Source organism: Rana temporaria, chromosome 8 (genome assembly GCF_905171775.1).
Source record: "Rana temporaria chromosome 8, aRanTem1.1, whole genome shotgun sequence".
Classification (NCBI taxonomy): Eukaryota; Metazoa; Chordata; class Amphibia; order Anura; family Ranidae; genus Rana; species Rana temporaria.
In genome coordinates this window covers 74,180,188-74,198,471 of record NC_053496.1, presented here as the reverse complement: position 1 = coordinate 74,198,471, position 18,284 = coordinate 74,180,188, and the positions used below count along the sequence as shown (strand labels likewise).

Genomic DNA, 18,284 nt, shown 5'->3' with positions numbered 1-18,284 from the left:
ATACTCTGCTCCCATAAAATCAATATTATCTGTCTTTAGGAGACGCAATTTGCATCCTTGTGAAGCCTTTGAAATATTGACACACAATACTGGCAGGTTTACCACACAACATGGAATTCTTATTACTTTCCAAAAAAGAGCCCTCTTTAATTGCCACAAGAGTCTCTCCCCGGGGCTGTTTTGTATTATTGCTCGGTTGCCTATTATGCATAAAATGAGTGACAACTGCCCTTTCTCTCTCACCTTCTTAATTTGTTACACAAGGGGCTCAGAGGCCCCCTCCATGTCCTGCAGGAACCTCTTGGATAATTTCTGTCTTGTTGACATTTGAAAGAGAACGCCACCCCATTACAAAGGGGCTACATATTTACTACATGTATGTTCCTAGACAGTTTCTCCCTTAGGTTTTATCCACCTCTATATTAATCATGCCCAATCATGGTGACCCCAACCTCATCCCCTGAGGTTTACACAATTTGATTAGAAATCCAGTTCTGGTCTCTAATATTCTTTGAATCAGAATTAATAGTTAATGCAAAAGAGGATTGACATCATCCCTTTCCTCCTGGTATTAAAGAAGTTCCTTTTTTTTTAAAACCTCCTAAAGATAAAAGTACACAATAGTTATCTAAAATGGCCTGTTAACTACAGTTTTGTTCAGTACCGAACACACAACAGTTATCCACTTGATTCCTCCTGATCTTGCATAAACTGTACTGTTAATCAGCATTAAGTAGTGGAGGTAATCTGCCAGAATTTGAAGTAATTGGTTTGCCTACTAATCGCTATCCTAGATGTCAAAAATGTTACCAGGGTGTGGCGTAATCTTGTAATCTTGACTTAGTAGACATGAGGGCTCATACTCAAAATATGGAACTACTAGGTGCCTGCACATTAGCACTATTGTTACACTATAATGTTTTAGCCTAGTTCAGACTCACTTTTAAAATTACCACAGCTCATGCACATGGCTTAAGTGGACTGCTTGTCCAGAACCTGATTAATCCTCTATGAGCTGGAGTGAGGAAGGTGGATGCAATCATGTAGAAGAGGTTGTGCACTGCACTCACCTGGAAGGGAAGGGAACACCAAGAACCAATTTACAGGTGGAAGCACATCTCAATGCATGAGCTGCGTTTTACTATAATGCAGCGTACACACAATCGGTTTTCCCGTCTGAAAAAGTCAGATGTGAGCTTTTGGACGGAAATTCTGACCGTGTGTATGCTCCATCTGACTTTTTCTGTCGGAATTTCTGTCAGCAAAAGTTTGAGAGCAGGTTCTCTATTTTCCTGATGGTAAAAAATCCTAGTGGAAAAACTGTTCATCTGCATGGAATTCCGACACGCAAAAAAACATGCATGCTCAGAGTCGAGCAGAAGAGCCGAACTGCCTATTGAACTTCATTGATCTCGTCTTGTCGTACTTCACCGCGTCCTTGATGGGCGGAATTTGGTGTGACCGTGTTTATGCAAGACAAGCTTGAGTGGAATTCCATCGGAAAAAACATCCAAGGTTTTTCCGACAGGAAAACCAATCGTGTGTACGGGGCATTAGGGTAACCTGTCAGAATAGACATTTATTTTGGCTATCCTGATTTAAAAAGGATTAACTTCCACATCTTGTACTTGAATACAAAAGTACAAGGGAGTTCATAACACTGTGTAAAACTGAAGGATAACACAAAGGTAGGGATACACACATTTGTAGTGAGTTGTCAAGGCAAAGCAATAAATATTTACCTCTGGAGATATAGATAGGGGATGCAACTACCCTAATGTGTAGCTTATAGTACTGTATCTGCAAAATATAAAGCTCAGTAGCTTTGTTTTGTTAAAATAAATAAGAGCCACATCATAGTAAAACTAGAGGATAACATACAAGATAGTAGAAGTGTACTCTCTTGGTATGGTAATCAGTGTTCATTTTTCAGTGTTCATTTTGGCAGCAAATTTCGATTTAGTTTTAGTCTTAGTACTAAAATGGCATTTTAGTTTGAGTGCCATTGTAATCTTCTGCAATTTTTTTAGTTTTAGTCGTATTTAGTCGACTAAATCTTCAGGGTTTTAGTCGACTAAAATGTCCTACATTTTAGTCGACTAAAACTAATTGTATTTATATAAAATCGAATGGGTGTAGTTAAATTGTAATGCATTATTTAAGAATTTATCTACAATTTACAAACTCATTATATACTGCTGGAGTGAAAAATCTAATATGCTATTATTTATGGTATTGAGCATGAACATGCACTACAGACCAGTGTTAATTTTGATATCAAATTTCAAATCAGTTTTAGTCTTAGTCTTTTGACTAAAATGGAATTTTAGGTTTAGTCCCATTTAAGACTTTTGACTAAAATGCCATTTTAGTTTTAGTCGTATTTTAGTCATTTCAATTGTTTTAGTTTTAGTCGTATTTTAGTAGACTAAAATGGTATTAAGTTAGTCGACTAAAATGTTTTAGTTAACAAAATTAACACTGATGGTAACCATGCCCCTCCGGGAATAATGAATTTGTCCTGTTTTAAAAGTAACATGCAATAGTATCATGTGGTAATCAATTACACGTGATTGGAACACTATGTTATAGCACCTGTTTAGCAATTATTTGTTATTTCCAGCACTTGCAACTGAGCTCCTAAAAATTTCTTCTGTAGCTGTAGCATAATGAGGTGCTTGTCCGCTAGTGGTTAAATCTCTCTGTAGTAGAAAATTGCCCATGCACTTAACTCTTAAAGTTGATGTTTCCATAAAGCCAAATTCTTATTGATCTTATTTTCACTTTTTACTTGTCCCTTTTATTCTTAGGTGCAGTAATTTCTTTCTTAAGTACCATTAAAGCAAGTTGTTGCTACCACTGAAAGCAAATTACTGTATCTCCATGTCTCCTTTGACTTTTGAAATATGTGTTATTTGATTTGTAGATAGCAAAGTGCCTTTAACACTACATAGCATTATCAATGTACTGTATAACTTTGACAACTTTAATGTATATGCAGTTCATTATGGTTTCAACAGATAAATGGGAACGTGTGACATTTTTATGTTTTGAAACTCAATATTTTCTGTGCTAGTGTAATATTTATTGTAAATGATTTAAAAAAAATTTAGTGGGCCGGAAAACTGATTTTCATCTAAGTTATATCATTTTTATACAGGTCGAATAGGATCGCTTAGGACCATGTATGATTTTCACTGTAAAAAAAAAAAATTATATTGGCAATATTTTTGAAAGTTGTTAAATCTCAAAGCAAAAGGGAAAGTTATAAGGTTCTAAGCTGCTGTCAGACTGGGAATGTTGACACTGCTGTGGGAACAATGGGGGGGGATTTATCAAAACGGGAATATTCAGAATCTGAAGCAATTGTGCATGGCAACCAATTAGCTTCTATCGTCCGTTTACAGAGTTTATTATAAAGATGTTCTTTTTTTATTTATGGTCTCTTTATTTATATTTGCATTTTAGTATCCATTTACACTTGTGAGTCTTAAAAATTGTGTAATTTTCATTGCAACTTTACCGTGCGACTTTGGATGAGTGCATCTTTGTCATGACTTTGGCTGACCAATGTGATCATTTTGTTTGTGCTCTACAAAGTCTCTAAACATGTGCAGAATGTAAAAATTTGTTTCTTCATTTTATAACTAATTTCAAATTTTTTAAGAACGATTCAAATTTGAATCGGTTAAAAATTGATCAGCAGATCCAAATTCTGTGTGAAGAATAGCTAAGTTAAGGAACGGACAGAGAAGCCGGCCACCGCATCAACTGGTGACTCATCAGCTGGCAGTGGGTTTCCCCACTGCCAGCTGAATGTAAACAAAAGAAAGCATGCAATGAAAAAGAAACACTTCCCCTATCCATACCAGACACTTATCTGAGCATGCAGCCTGGCAGTTCAGGAAAAGGGGGCAGGCAAGCACCCTTCTCCTGAACCATAACAGACCACATGCCCATAACATGGGGAGGTGTCTTTGGGACAGGGGCCTCTTCCCTGCAGGTGGGAGGCTAATTGAATTCCCCTCCAATGTGAATGAGTAATCCTATCTTGAATCAAAAACACCCACCACCAGCGCCAACCTAAAAGAAAAAAAGTCTGCTCCCAGGTGGGCTGGTGTTGTAATTGACCATAGATCTACATTGAGGGACATGTTTTAAAATGTTTTTTTTTTTTTTAACAGCCAGGCTGTATCCTTGGATAAGGGTCTGGTATGGATATTGGGGGGACCCCATGCCGTTTTTTTAATTTTAGGATGGGGTTTCCCTTAAAATTCATACCAGACCCGAAGGTTGTTCAGGACATTGGTTGTTAAGAACGTGGCAGCCAGCTTCCCGGCCCACGCCTTAACAACCAGCTATTCTTCACACAAAATTCAGATCAGTTGATAAATTTTAGACTGATTCGAATACAAATTGTCCTGGAAATTTGGAATTGTTTCGAAAATGAAGAAACAAAACTAAAATAATTTTTTTCATTCCACACACACAAAACTATCAAATTGGTCAAAGCCAAAGTCATAACAAAGTCACATCAAGTTGCACGGTAAAGTCGAAATTAAAATACCACAATTTTTAAGTTATGCAAGTGTGAATGGACACTTACATTTTCAGAATAAAAATGAAAAACCTTTGCATATGCCCCTCCACTACCTTAAACTCCCATGCTCAAATGTGGCTTCAAAGAGCTCTGATGCCATCATTTGTGACACCAAGCAGATTTGAGGCTACCTTCACTAGAAAAAGTAGATTCAAAGTCTACAGAGTGTCAACGATGGTCAATGGTTTTTGGAGCTTCTTTGTTTTGCATAAGTGCAGTATATATATATATATATATATATATATATATATATATATATATATATATATATATATATATTTTTTTTTTTATTTTATTGTATTTAAATACAAAAAAATAATGCAGGAAGGAGTCCCTTGCAGACGTAAGGATAAGGACACTCCTGCCATGCTTTTCAAATACGGGAATAAGAGTATGCACAAGTTACCCAACAAATAATTAAAAAATTACAGCACCAGACCTTCCGTAAAGCTATTACTCGGCACAATGTCCACACAGCTTTGTAACATGCCCATGTGGAAGGAGCTAAGGAACTCTGGATAGCAAGAATCACAGGATTCATATCAGATTCCACAAATGGGGTGGACAGAACAGGCCAATAGGATCTGCATTCAGAACCAACATCCAAAATCTGTCCATCTGTATATGAGACAATGAGTCTGCAATGAGATTGGTAACACCTGGAACAAATTTAGCTGTAAGCCAGATATTAAGAAAATGTAGGAGAATCCGCTTAGCACAAAATTGTGAACCCCACAGTTCCAGAGCCACAAGAACAGGAAACAACTCTAGAAGGAAAATATTAGCTGTAAAACCCTTTATTTTATTATCCGTGATGGATGTCATTCACTCGCAGACAAATGCCCTTGCCAAAATGTCCCGTATCCACAAGCTCCAGAGGCATAAGTAAAAAGATTTAGAGCAGAGGAAACACAAAAGGGGGCTTGCCATAAAAAGCAACCATTAAAGGAGTACAAGAACTCTTCACGAATGTCAGAAGAGATCCTAACTGATAATATATAGCCATAGGCATCACTCTGGAGGCAAAGGCCAATAAGCCCAATATGGTCTGAATCGTCCTCATTGAACTTCCTTTTTGGATCAAATAAAATCCAATAACATTCTGATTTAAACAATCTTTTCCATAGAAAGATGGATTTCCATAGCTACCGTGTCACTTGGAACACCCAGAATATCTAAACAGGTGGTCTGATACAGATTTCTCAGAAGCTAAAGGGTACCCCAAATAAATGACAAATACCGGTAATAAAATTTTCAGTGAACAGGTATAAACAATCCATAGCATGTGCTTTTCCTATAAATAGGAAATCGTCCAAATAGTGTGAACAATTATAAGAACCTGACTACTCATTCAAGAAAAGACGAAAATAGCTCAAAATAATGACAAGAAAGAGAACAACCCATTGGAAGATACTTGTCAACGAAAAATTCACCTTGAAAAACAAAACCTAAAACACTGATGGATGTATGGGTAATAAACGAAAAGCTGATTTTATATCAGCTTTAGCTAAAAGAGCAGAATCGCCAACTTCCCTAATTTTAAGTTATGCATCATGAAAGGATAAGTAAGAAACCAAACACATACTAGGATCAATTTCATTGTTCAGGGAAAAACTGTCAGGTAAAGATAAATGATAAATAAGTCTAAATGTGTTAGAGGTCATTCCGAAGAAACAACCGAACAGTGAAAAACACGGAAATTCAGAAAATGAGTGAAAAATGGGTGGGCAATTTTTCCCTAAGTTCTTTCAAAATCTTAACTCTAACTATAGTTAGGTGTATTCTAACTGAGGATATTTTTTTAAAAACCATACAACCTGAACCAGAAAATTAAGGCAATTTGAAACCATAGCCAAAACCTTCATTTAGCATGTCCTCTTTCTTGCGATGTGGATAAAGTTGAAGCCATGGTAACATGTTTACCAAGTTTACGACATTGCCTCTTTAAAAAAAAGATCCTTAGATGTAGGAGCAGCGTTAGCAGGCAGTTTTTTAAAATAACGCACAGCAGGGTATGCTCCGGTACAATGAGCACATTCATGCTTGTATTTGCTCTTGTATGTGAAAATCCTGAGTTTTTACTATGCATGGTATCTGCTGACACATGGAGATTAATTATTGCATGGCTTATCATTCATAATACTCCACAGCTTTCCAGTGAATCTACTAAGCCAGCAATACTTCAAAAATGTATTATTCTTTTAATGTTGCATTAAAGCAGTTTTAAAAAAAATATTGCAGCTTAGCAATTATTATTTGTAGTGGCTGAATTTGTTTTAATTTTGGGGGCTTTTGTTACTTTATTTTCACTTGTTCTTCTGGCCAGTAAGTCTGTTCTTTTTTAACTTAACAAACCATGTTGTCCAGCAAAAATGGCAGATAGAGGATTGAGACAAACATTTTAACACTGACAGGGGTGCTTCAAATGGTATGTATTCAATAAATTAAATCCTTTATCTCAAAAGGACAAACAAAACTGTTGGTTTACCTGCTTAAACAGTTTTACCTGGAGTTCAGCTAATTTGTTGGTCAGGTTAATCCAAATCTTACACTACCCTATCACTACTGGATCTAACACTGCGCTCTTCCCAGACTGACATGGCTGCTGTCCAAAAGTGTCTCAATTGCTACTCTATCCAGAGCTACCCAAAAGACAGGAAGGACTGGTGAGCTGCAAAATATTATAATTTTGGTTCTGGGTTTATTACTTATGTAATTAATTACTCTTTTTCGTGAATCCACATGCATGGAGGGTGAGAAAGGCTGTCCTGATACAGCAGACATGCATTGCAATGTAGGTGTATTTCATTTATGATATAACAAATAAAACCTGAGCTCTACCTTCTATCCGTTCCCAAGTGGGAAGATGTTATTGCTTTATCTTGTTTGTAGAAATATATCAATGATCAGGATATAGAAGGACTGGAACTATATTTTTGAGGTTGAAATGGGCAATGGCTTGTACCTGTGCAAACCCAAACTCTAAATTAGCAGCTATTTTCACAGTAATTTAGCTAGTACCTACCGGTAGACCAGTTGACTATTGAGCAATGAAGGTGGATTCAGGAACTGAAAAGTTGTTGAACTACTGCCCAAGACATTTCCACTAGATTTAAACTTGATATCAATTAATGAACATGATGATAATACACCCCACGACTACTGATGGTTCCCATTCATGCTTTACTACATTCTTGAATGAAGAGATTTTTGGTACTAACATTGTAGTTTAGTCTTTATAGTTCATGTAGCTTCACAAATCCCCCCTCCCCCACATTTTTTATTTTTTACACACACACACATACAGTGGATATAAACAGTCTACAAACGTATAAACTGTAAAACTCACTTAAAAAACAAACTGAAGTCTTTTGGGGGGAGGGGGGGGGATAAAAAACTAAAATAATATGGTTGCATAAGTGTGCACACCCTTAAACTAATCCTTTGTTGAATCATCTTTTGATTTGAATACAGGACTTAGTCTTTTTGGGTATGAGTCTATCAGCGTTGCACATCTTGACTTGGCAATACTTAACCACTCTTCTTTGCAAAACACTCCAAATCTGTCAGATTGCAAGGGGGTCTCCTGCGCACAGCCCTCTTCAGATCACCCCACAGAATGAGACAAAGATAAATTTCAGAACTTTTTCCACCTTTTATGTGACCTCTAAACTGCAAAGCTCAGTCGAAAAACAAACGGAAATCTTTTAGGGGGGTGGGGGGGGAGTAAAACTAAAAAAAATAAAATAATATGGTTGCATAAGTGTGCACACCCTCTTATAACTGGGGATATAACTGTGTTTAGAATGAAGCACTCACATTCAAACTTGTGTTAAATAGGAGTCACACCTGCCATTATTTTAAAGTGCCTTCGATTATCCCCAAATAAAGTTCAGCTGTTCTAGTAGGTCTTTCCTGACATTTTCTTAGTCGCATCCTACAGCAAAAGCCATGGTTCATCAAAAGATGCACACTTATGCAACCATATTATTTTAGTTTCTATCCCCCCTAAAAGATTTTAGTTTGTTTTTCGAGTTGTACAGTCTATAGGTCACATTAAAGGTGGATAAAGTTCTGAAATGATTTATCTTTGTCTCATTTTTTTTACATCACAGAAACCTGACATTTTACCAGGGGTGTGTAGACTTTGTATATCAACTGTACATACAGACACACTATATTATCTCAAACTATTCAACACACCCTGCAGTTTTCCCTATTTGCTTGATATTTCTGGGTATTGTAACACTTTATTGTGTACTTTAATATTTCAAATAATTAAATCCAGTGAATAGACAGTGGTCAAAATTCTTTTTTATCCCATTTGGTTGCTTCTGATAGAATAAAATCATTATTTATATTTTCTTTGATGTTTTGTAACGATTCAATACTTTAATCTAGACATAGATCAATTTTTTCACATCAAAAGACTGTTTGTTTACCCGCTATAGCAATCCTCTACAGAAGCTATTTTTCTTTATAAAACAGCAAAAGTGTAATAACAGTAGGCATAGCTCTCTGACATGTTGTTATAAGAATTATTGTATATCCTTTAGGATTTAGCTTGGCACCACCACATGTGGAAAAAGAACTAAGTTTTGATTTAAATATGGTCTTTGCAATTGTTATATACCGTATGTATGCTATACATCATCTGTCTGATTCTGTATACAGTTTTGAGTTTGCTTCAAAACACCAATAATCACTGCTGTTGATTTACTAAAAAAGTAGAGAACATTCATTTTGAAAAGTGTATGTTCACTTTGCAAAGTGAATGTTGTATTTGCTAAACTAAATGTGAAACTGGGTTCACATCAATCATTCAATATTGTACATGTTAAAATAATACTTTTTTTATTTCTCTTGCACGTGATTGCTTATTTAGAGTGATCGCAACTTTACTATACAGTGCCTTAAAGTATTCATAGCCCTTGAAATTTTCCACATTTGGCCATGTTACAACCAAAAATGTAAATGTATTTTATTGGGATTTTATGTGATAGACCAACACAAAGCGGCACATAATTTTGTTGGTCTATCACATAAAATCCCAATGAAAGACATTTACATTTTTGGTTGCAACATGACAAAAGGTGGAAAATTTCAAGAAGTATGAATACTTTTTCAATGCACTGTAAATACCAAGCTAACAAACCATTCACTTTGCATACACTTTTCTATATTGTTTTGTTTGTTCAGGGTTTACTTAGGTGGGTGTTTTATTTCTCCCAACTGTCTTTGGAAGAAGCTTCCAGAATATAGGGCAAAGAGTTACAGATGACTAGTATGAATATTTATCATGCCTCAGCCAATCCCTAGAAGGAGGTGTCCAGAAGGTGTCTGGTAAGGTGAAAAATGTGTGGGACGCTCTGGGTTAGTGTCTTTCCTTTTCAGGAAGAATTCCAGTCTCCTAGGAGAGAGTTTCTAAAACAGAAGATTGCCATCTGGGTCTCAGCAGGAAACGCTCCAAGGACATTATGAGTAAAGACCGTGCTGTGCAATTTGGGTGTGCTTGTGCTAGAAAAGATCCAAGTGTCAGAGATTGCTACATGGGCTAGGGCTGCTCTGATAGAGTCCTAGATATACTGGTCATTCCCTGTTACATTCAGGAAAGTCTGCTGTAAGAAGATATGTGAGAAGTTTGCCCTCCCATTATTGCTATTGTTTTGAAGCAACCTGTGACCCTAAACCCCTCTCCTGTTAAAGTTTCTTCAGACAATAAATGCTAAAAAGACATCCCCTAGACCAGTGGTCATCAACCCTGTCCTCATGGCCCACTAAAAAGCCAGGTTTTATGTATTACCTTGGGGAGATTTAGACTAGAATACTGCGCAGCAAATTATATCACCTGTGATGTATTTCTGTTATCTTGCAAACCTGGCCTGTTAGTGGGCCCTGAGGACAGGGTTTGATGACCATTGCCCTAGACCAGTGTTTTTCAACTCCAGTCCTCAAGGCGCACCAACAGGTCATGTTTTCAGGCTTTTCATTATTTTGCACAGGTGATTTGATCAGTTTCGTTTCCTTAGCAATCACCACAGTCATTTCATCTAAAGGAAATCCTGAAAACATGACCTGTTGGGGCGCCTTGAGGACTGGAGTTGAAAAACGCTGCCCTAGACTGTGTTATTGGAGCCGGTGTGAATGGAATGGTGCTTGCAGTCGTGGGCAGCCTCTGTACTTTTAGGGAACATCTAGTTATTGAAAACAAAAAGGGTGCAATCAGCACAAAAATTAAATAAAATAAACCTCCCCTTTCACAAATGCAAGCTGAACACTGACAGGACAATCACAAAGCGGGGGAAGGAGCCTGAAGTCGCTTGCTGCCATCTCTGAGAAGACACATGTTGTGTGTATTTCCTTTCTGCCATTTTGCCTTTCGGGCTAATGTGAGTAGCCTGTTAATGCTTTTTAAATAAACCTAAGCCGTTTTTAAAGCAGAGAGCACTTAGATCTGTTTTTTCTCTTATCCTCGATCTCAATGCTGCCGAGCCTAAGAAGTTTGCTATCCACATATTGCACCAATCTGTCTATCGATTTCTGCTGGTATGACTGCCTGGTAAAACAGGGGTCCATACCTTAAGGTGAGAGTAGCCATTCTTAACGGTGGAGGGATCACTTATTTAAAGTTAAAGTCACCGGTGAAGATTTGGAGTGGTTGTCACCCTATTCCATTGGAATTTTTCACTTTTTGGACAGTTTTTTTGCATTATTTATGCACCATTCATAATTAATTTGTTATTGGTATAACAACTGTGTTTTGCACTTTAGTTTAATTGTATTTATATTGCGCTGCACTATTTCCTATACATTTTAACATCTAGTTATTACCAGTGGCCCCAGCAGGGGTGGCGATATACACACACTGTATTTCTACTGTGCCTATATTTACTGACTTGTAACTTGGGAATCGTTTAACCTTGGTTCCTGGTTGCAGCTTGTGTTTATTTTGTATATTCAATATCTTTTACAGATTCTGTATCTTGTTAACAGTGACAACCAGCATGCTCTCCTTATGAGAACAGTGGTACAGTTTCTTGTAGGCAAAGAAAAGAATGCTGATGTGACCTGCCATATGATTACCTGTGGCCCAACAGACCACTTTGTGGAAACAGCTTGCCCTGAAAATCAGGGATTCATGGTGAACAGCAACATCCATCCATGTCCAATTTCTTCTAGTGGGTGCTTGAGGATTCTCAAATGTGATATTCAGTTTGTGAATACTGTCCAAATCTAAACTTTAAATCACTAATTCTTTGCAACATAGTAGCTGTTGTCTGGTCCTTTTGTCCTCTCACTGCAACTGACAACATAAAGATTACGGGCCAGATTCACAGCAGAAATACGCCGGCGTATCTACTGATACGCCGGGGTATTTTCAAATTTGCTGCGTCATATCTTGATTTGGAATCCTCAAACCAAGATAAGACGGCTTTTGGCATAGATCCGACAGGCGTACGGCTTTGTATCGTAGGTGTAATTCTCCGGCGGCCGCTGGGTGGCGTTCGCGTCGTTTTCCAGCGTCGGGTATGTAAACTAGCTGTTTACGGCGATCCACGAAGGTACGCGTGTTCGTGGCATTCTCTTACGTCGTTTTTTCCCGTCGTACAGTTAAGAATGCTATGTAGATGGTGTAAAATTACACCATCCATGTTAACCACTTAAGGACCAGCCCATGTACATATACGTCCACAATATGGCACGTACAGGCACATGGGCGTATGGGTACGTCCTCCCCTATTAGCGGGTGGGGGGTCCGATCGGGACCCCCCCCGCTACATGCGGAGGTCGGGTCCGCTCGGGGAGCGATCCGGGACCACGGCGCGGCTATTTGTTTATAGCCGCTCCGTCGCGATCGCTCCCCGGAGCTGAAGAACGAGGAGAGCCGTGTGTAAACACGGCTTCCCCGTCCTTCACTATGGCGGCGCATCGATCGCGTCATTCCCTTTATAGGGAGACACGATCGATGACGTCATTCCTACAGCCACACCCCCAAACAGTTGTAAACACATACACAGTGATCCCTAACTCCTACAGCGCCGCCTGTGGTTAACTCCCAAACTGCAACTGTCATTTTCACAATAAAGAATGCAATTTAAATGCATTTTTTGCTGTGAAAATGACAATGGTCCCAAAAATGTGTCAAAATTGTCCGAAGTGTCCGCCATAATGTCGCAGTCACGAAAAAAATTGCTGATCGCCGCCATTAGTAGTAAAAAAATAAAAAAAAATAAAAATGCAATAAAACTATCCCCTATTTTGTAAACACTATAAATTTTGCGCAAACCAATCGATAAACGCTTATTGCGATTTTTTTTACTAAAAATAGGTAGAAGAATACGTATCGGCCTAAACTGAGGAAAAAAAATGTTTTTATATATGTTTTTGGGGGATATTTATTACAGCAAAAAGTAAAAAATATTGCTTTTTTTTCAAAATTGTTGCTCTATTTTTGTTTATAGCGCAAAAACTAAAAACCGCAGATGTGATCAAATACCACCAAAAGAAAGCTCTATTTGTGGGGAAAAAAGGACGCCAATTTTGTTTGGGAGCCACGTCGCACGACCGCGCAATTGTCTGTTAAAGCGACGCAGTCCCGAACTGTAAAAACCCCTTGGGTCTTTAGGCTGCATATTGGTCCGGGGCTTAAGTGGTTAAAGTATGGCCGTCGTTCCTGCGTCAAATTAAATTTTTTTTTTTGCGTAAGACGTCCGGGAATACGAAAGTACGTTACGCACGTCGCTGTTCAAAAAACACGTCGGGGCGCCGTAATTTCGCGCAAAGCACGGTGGGAAATTTCCAAACGGAGCATGCGCAGAACGTTCGGCGCGGGAACGCGCCTAATTTAAATGGTACACGCCCCATTTGAATTAGGCGGGCTTGCGCCGGACGGCTTTACGCTACACCGCCAAAAGTTTACACGCAAGTGCTTTGTGAATCAAGCACTTACGATGGAAACTTGCGGCGGCGTAACGTAAACGGGATACGATACGCCGCTGTAAATCTACATGAATCTGGCCCTACATTTTGTTCTACTTGGCTTCTGTGAAAAGATTACAATACAGTTTTTTTTTTAATGGATGAAGTGGGATGCAAGTGACCCTTCTTCACTGTATACACTATATTAGAGTCTGAACTGTAATGCCCCTTTCACACAGGGCGGATCCGTCGCAGCGGAGTCCACCAGCTCCCGCCAGCTGAGCGGGAGATCTCTCCGTAGATCTCTGCTGAGCCGCGGGATGACAGGTCCCTCTCTGCTAACTGAGCGGGGAGGGGCTTGTCCAGCACTGCTGTCTCCTATGGAGAGATCTGATGAAAACGGACATGCTGTCCGTTTTCATCAGATCTCACTCGATCCGATCCGCCATGGACGATTGGCCATGTATTGCCATTCGTTTGATTTTAGCGGATCGGGTCAGATGTCAGCGGAAATGTCACCGCTGACATCCGACGCTCCAGAAAGAAGAATGGAGCGGCTGTTCAGGTCCGCCCAAAAAAAATCACAGGCGGACCTGAATGGTCCGGCAGTGTGAACGGGGCCTAAAGTGTCAGTGCCACAAGTTTAGCGCTCACAATTCTGTTGGGGAAGCTTGGAATTAAAAGTTCTAAACACAGCAGTCATCTACACATGGGACACACGGGGGTTGATTTATTAAAATAGAGTATAAAATCTGGTGCAGATCTGCATAGAAACCAATCAGCGTCCAGTTTTTTTTTTGTCAAAGCTTTATTGAACAAGCTATTGGCGTATTGGCCTACCATGCAGAGCTCCACCAGATGTTGCACTATCCAGTTTTAGTAAACTAACCCTATAGTATTTAAGGTAGGTCATTGGTATATAACAAATGTACACAAATACATTTTATCCCAGAGTTTAGCTTTAAAGTTTCAAATAAAGTTGATCCTGCTTTTTACTGCACTGTGATAAAAAACTGATTTCTCATTATGTTTCTAAATTTTAAAATCAAAAGCAGCTGTCGCTTTTGTGTATTTTGGCATAATGTTCGGTATGTTTTTAAGGTTCTACCAAAGGCAAACTTCAATGTCAATAATGTGATCTGGTTTTCATGCAACACACAAAACTGAATCAGCCTCCTCATATACCAATTTGTGTAATGGAAAGATAGGTACAAAAGTGCCTGACATCACAATCAAATGAATCCTATTTAAACTTTAAAGTATAGACCATGGGCTAGATTCAGGTAGCAGATACGCCACCGTAATTTCAAATCTGCGCCGTCGTATCTTTACACCGATTCTCAAAAGGCAGATACGTTCAAAAAATAGGCTTCCTCCGCCGACGTAACTTGAATATGGCGGCGTATAATTGTGTGCAATTTTACGCTGGCCGCTAGGGGCGCTTCTGTTGTTTTCGGCATAGAATATGCAAATGACCTAGGTACGCCGATTCACAAACGTACGTACGCCCTGCGCAATTTGTTTACATTAGGCTTTTTCGGCGTAAGGTTACTCCTGCTATTAGAAGGTGCAGCCAATGTTAAGTATGGACGTCGTTCCCGCTTAGAAATTTTAATTTTTTACGTCGTTTGTGTAAGTCGTTCGCGAATAGGGCTGGACGTAATTTACGTTCACGTCAAAAGCAATGACGATTTGCGGCGGAATTTCGAGCATGCGCACTGGGATTCTTTCACGAACGGCGCATGCCCCGTTGTAAAAAACGTAAATTACGTAGGGTCAACATTCATTTAAATAAAACACGTCCCCCTCATCATCATTTGAATTAGGCACGCTTACGCCGACCCCATTTACGCTACGCCGCCGTAAGTTAGGAGGCATGTGCTTTGTGAATACAGCACTTGCCTCTCAAACTTACGGCGGCGCAGCGTAAATACGATACGCTGCGCCGCCGTAAGAATGGGCGCAGCTACCTGAATCTAGCCCCATGACTTTAAATTCAGAATGCACAGCCTTATCTGGACCAGCCTTTCTCTTTTATTTATTTTTTCAGCCTTTCTCAAATGATATACCAACAAGAAATCCTTGATAAGAGTACACTTTCTTATAACTATTGGTTTTGTTATGCATGCTACTTCCACCAATCACTTTAGATCTATTACTGCTTGAATAAAAGTTAAGTGTTGCAGCCAAATCTACCTAAAAACGTTTTTTTTTTCAATTTTAAGATAATTCGTTTAGCATACTGCTGTTGTATTTAAGCTAAACCAAATGTAAAGTTAAAAAGTCATACATCCGAAATGTTTGATGCCAGATTATGGTGTAGCTGATGTTGTCTGTGAAAATCATACAGCCTAAAGCCTCGTACACACGCAGGGTTTTCTGGGCAAGAAACAGCAAGAAAACTGCTGGCAGAGCTTTCTTGCCGAGTAAACCGTTTCTCGTCAAGAAAACTGCCCAGAATCTAGACGAGAAAAATAAAGAACCTGCTCTCTATTTTCTCGTTGTGATTCTCGGCAGTGTATTCCTGCCGAGAAACCCGAGCGTGTGTATACTTATCTGTCTCCATGGAAACCTGCGCATGCTCGAAATTACTTTGACACATGCGCGGTAGCTTCCAAGGCATAGGTAGGGTGAAGCAAGATGGCGGCGATGGCATCGAATGTGACAAGCTCATGCTCTCCGTAGTCGATGACATCACCACGTTAGTGCCATTCAAAAGAACGGCGGTTCTTTTGAATCGTACGTGTACACTCGGCCGGCAAGAGAATCTTGCCAGGAATCTCGTCAGGAAAAACAAAGGGGCAGATTCTCGTAGAATGGCATAACTTAGCGCGGGCGTAACGTATCTCATTTACGTTACGCCCCCGCAAGTTTTTCAGGCAAGTGCTTTATTCACAAAGAACTTGCCTGTAAAGTTGCGGCGGTGTAGCGTAAATCACCCGGCGCAAGCCCGCCTAATTCAAATTAGGCGGGTAGGGGGCGTGTAGCATTTAAATTAAGCGAACGTACTGCGCATGCGCCGTCCGTAAAATATCCCAGGGTGCATTGCTCCAAATGACGTTGCAAGGACGTCATTGGTTTCGACGTGAACGTAAATGGCGTCCAGCCCCATTCACGGACGACTTACGCAAACGACGTAAATTTATAAATTTCGACGCGGAAACGACGGCCATACTTAACATTGGTTGCGCCTCATATACCCAGGGGCAACTTTACGCTGGGAAAAGCCTAACGTAAACGTCGTAACTTTACTGCGTCGGCCGTGCGTATGTTCGGGAATTTGCGTATCTAGCTAATTTGCATACTCGAGGGGGAAAACGACGGAGGCGACACCTAGCGAACAAAAAAAATTGCATTTAAGATCCGACGGCGTAAGAGCCTTACGCCTGTCGAATCTAATGGATATCTATGCGTAACTGATTTTAAGAATCAGTCGCATAGATACGACGGCCCAGATTAGGACTTACAACGGCGTACATGGCATTGCGCCGTCGTAAGCCCTTTGAGATTCTGGGCCAAAGTTTTTTCCTGACAAGAATCTGGGCCGTGTTTACAGGGCTTTAAGGCATCTTTCAAGCAGGTAATTTAAACGTTTGGTGTTTTTTATGTTGTCCTCAAAAATGCCCTTTCCCTGCTGTATGCTATTTCAAATATTTTTTTGCTTTATTAAATATTCTCTATCGCAGTGCCCAGTTCCCAGTATCCCAGTGCCCTGTGGCATTTTTGACAATTGTTTGACTATTAGCCTTGAAACTGGCCAGAATTGCTTTGGTTGCCATGAGTTACTGTATATCACAGTTGCTCGGTGTACATACCTGTTAAGGTGACACTAAAGATTTGTGTTTTTTTTTTTAAATACCAAACATTTAATACTTACCTCCACTGTGTAGTTCGTTTTGCACAGAGTGGCCCCCGATCCACCTGTTCTGGGGTCCCACGGCGGCTCTCGCGGTTCCTCCCCGCATTAGATAACACCCTCTGGGAAGCTCTCTCCTGAGGGGGCTACCTTGCGGGCGCGCTCCTGAATCATACACTCGGCATCCATAGATACATGTGACACATTAAGGATGCATTAAGGTGAAAAACACGTATGTTTACAACCCCTTTAAAGTCAATCTCTGGGCAAAGTTTATCACCCATCCCACCCCCTCTTGATTCAGCACAGTGTGTTTTTTTTTTATTTGTTAAGCATTTTTTTACTCACCTCAGTCTGCTGTCAGGGTCTCTCCCTGGCATCATTGCTGGATGCAGGGGAAGTGCTGCAGATGTGTCTATGGCCCCTCACTCTAATGCCAATGCCTTCAGACTCTCTTCTGTATCTTGAGAGGATCCTGGCACTGGACGGCAATATAGAATTGTCCACATCACAATGGCAGTGACATGGACACAGAAAGAAAGCCCCATCTCCTGCAAACAAAGAGAAGACTTGGGACAGGAGCATCAAGTGACTACAGATTTAAGTCTGTAAAATCTGTCTTTAGATTTTTATGCCAGCGAATAGTTAAAGGGGGCAAGGGGTGGTGGAGGTGATGCCTGGTGATCAGCTTTAAATAAAGCTGTTACAGAAAAGAGATGTAGTAAGTTATGCAAGCATAGCACATTTCATTTATTGTTATCAAGTATATAATAACACAGGAAAAGGCATGGTAACCTTGTACTATACTAAGTGGAAATAACAGTCTATGACCACATATTGTTTTATAAATTCAACTTTTAAATCAATGGTAATAAAATAAACACATCACAAGACAAAATAAAAGTAATT

General features: G+C 39.6%; 1 long non-coding RNA gene across 1 annotated transcript in view; it reads right to left on the bottom strand.

The window, feature by feature from the left end:
- Window positions 1–17,922, bottom strand: part of LOC120947072 — a 49,435-nt gene extending 31,513 nt beyond the window's left edge. The window contains exon 1 of the long non-coding RNA XR_005750818.1: window positions 17,724–17,922. This is a non-coding gene — a long non-coding RNA (uncharacterized LOC120947072). The remainder of the gene's footprint in view (window positions 1–17,723) is intronic.
- Window positions 17,923–18,284: the final 362 nt, after the last annotated feature.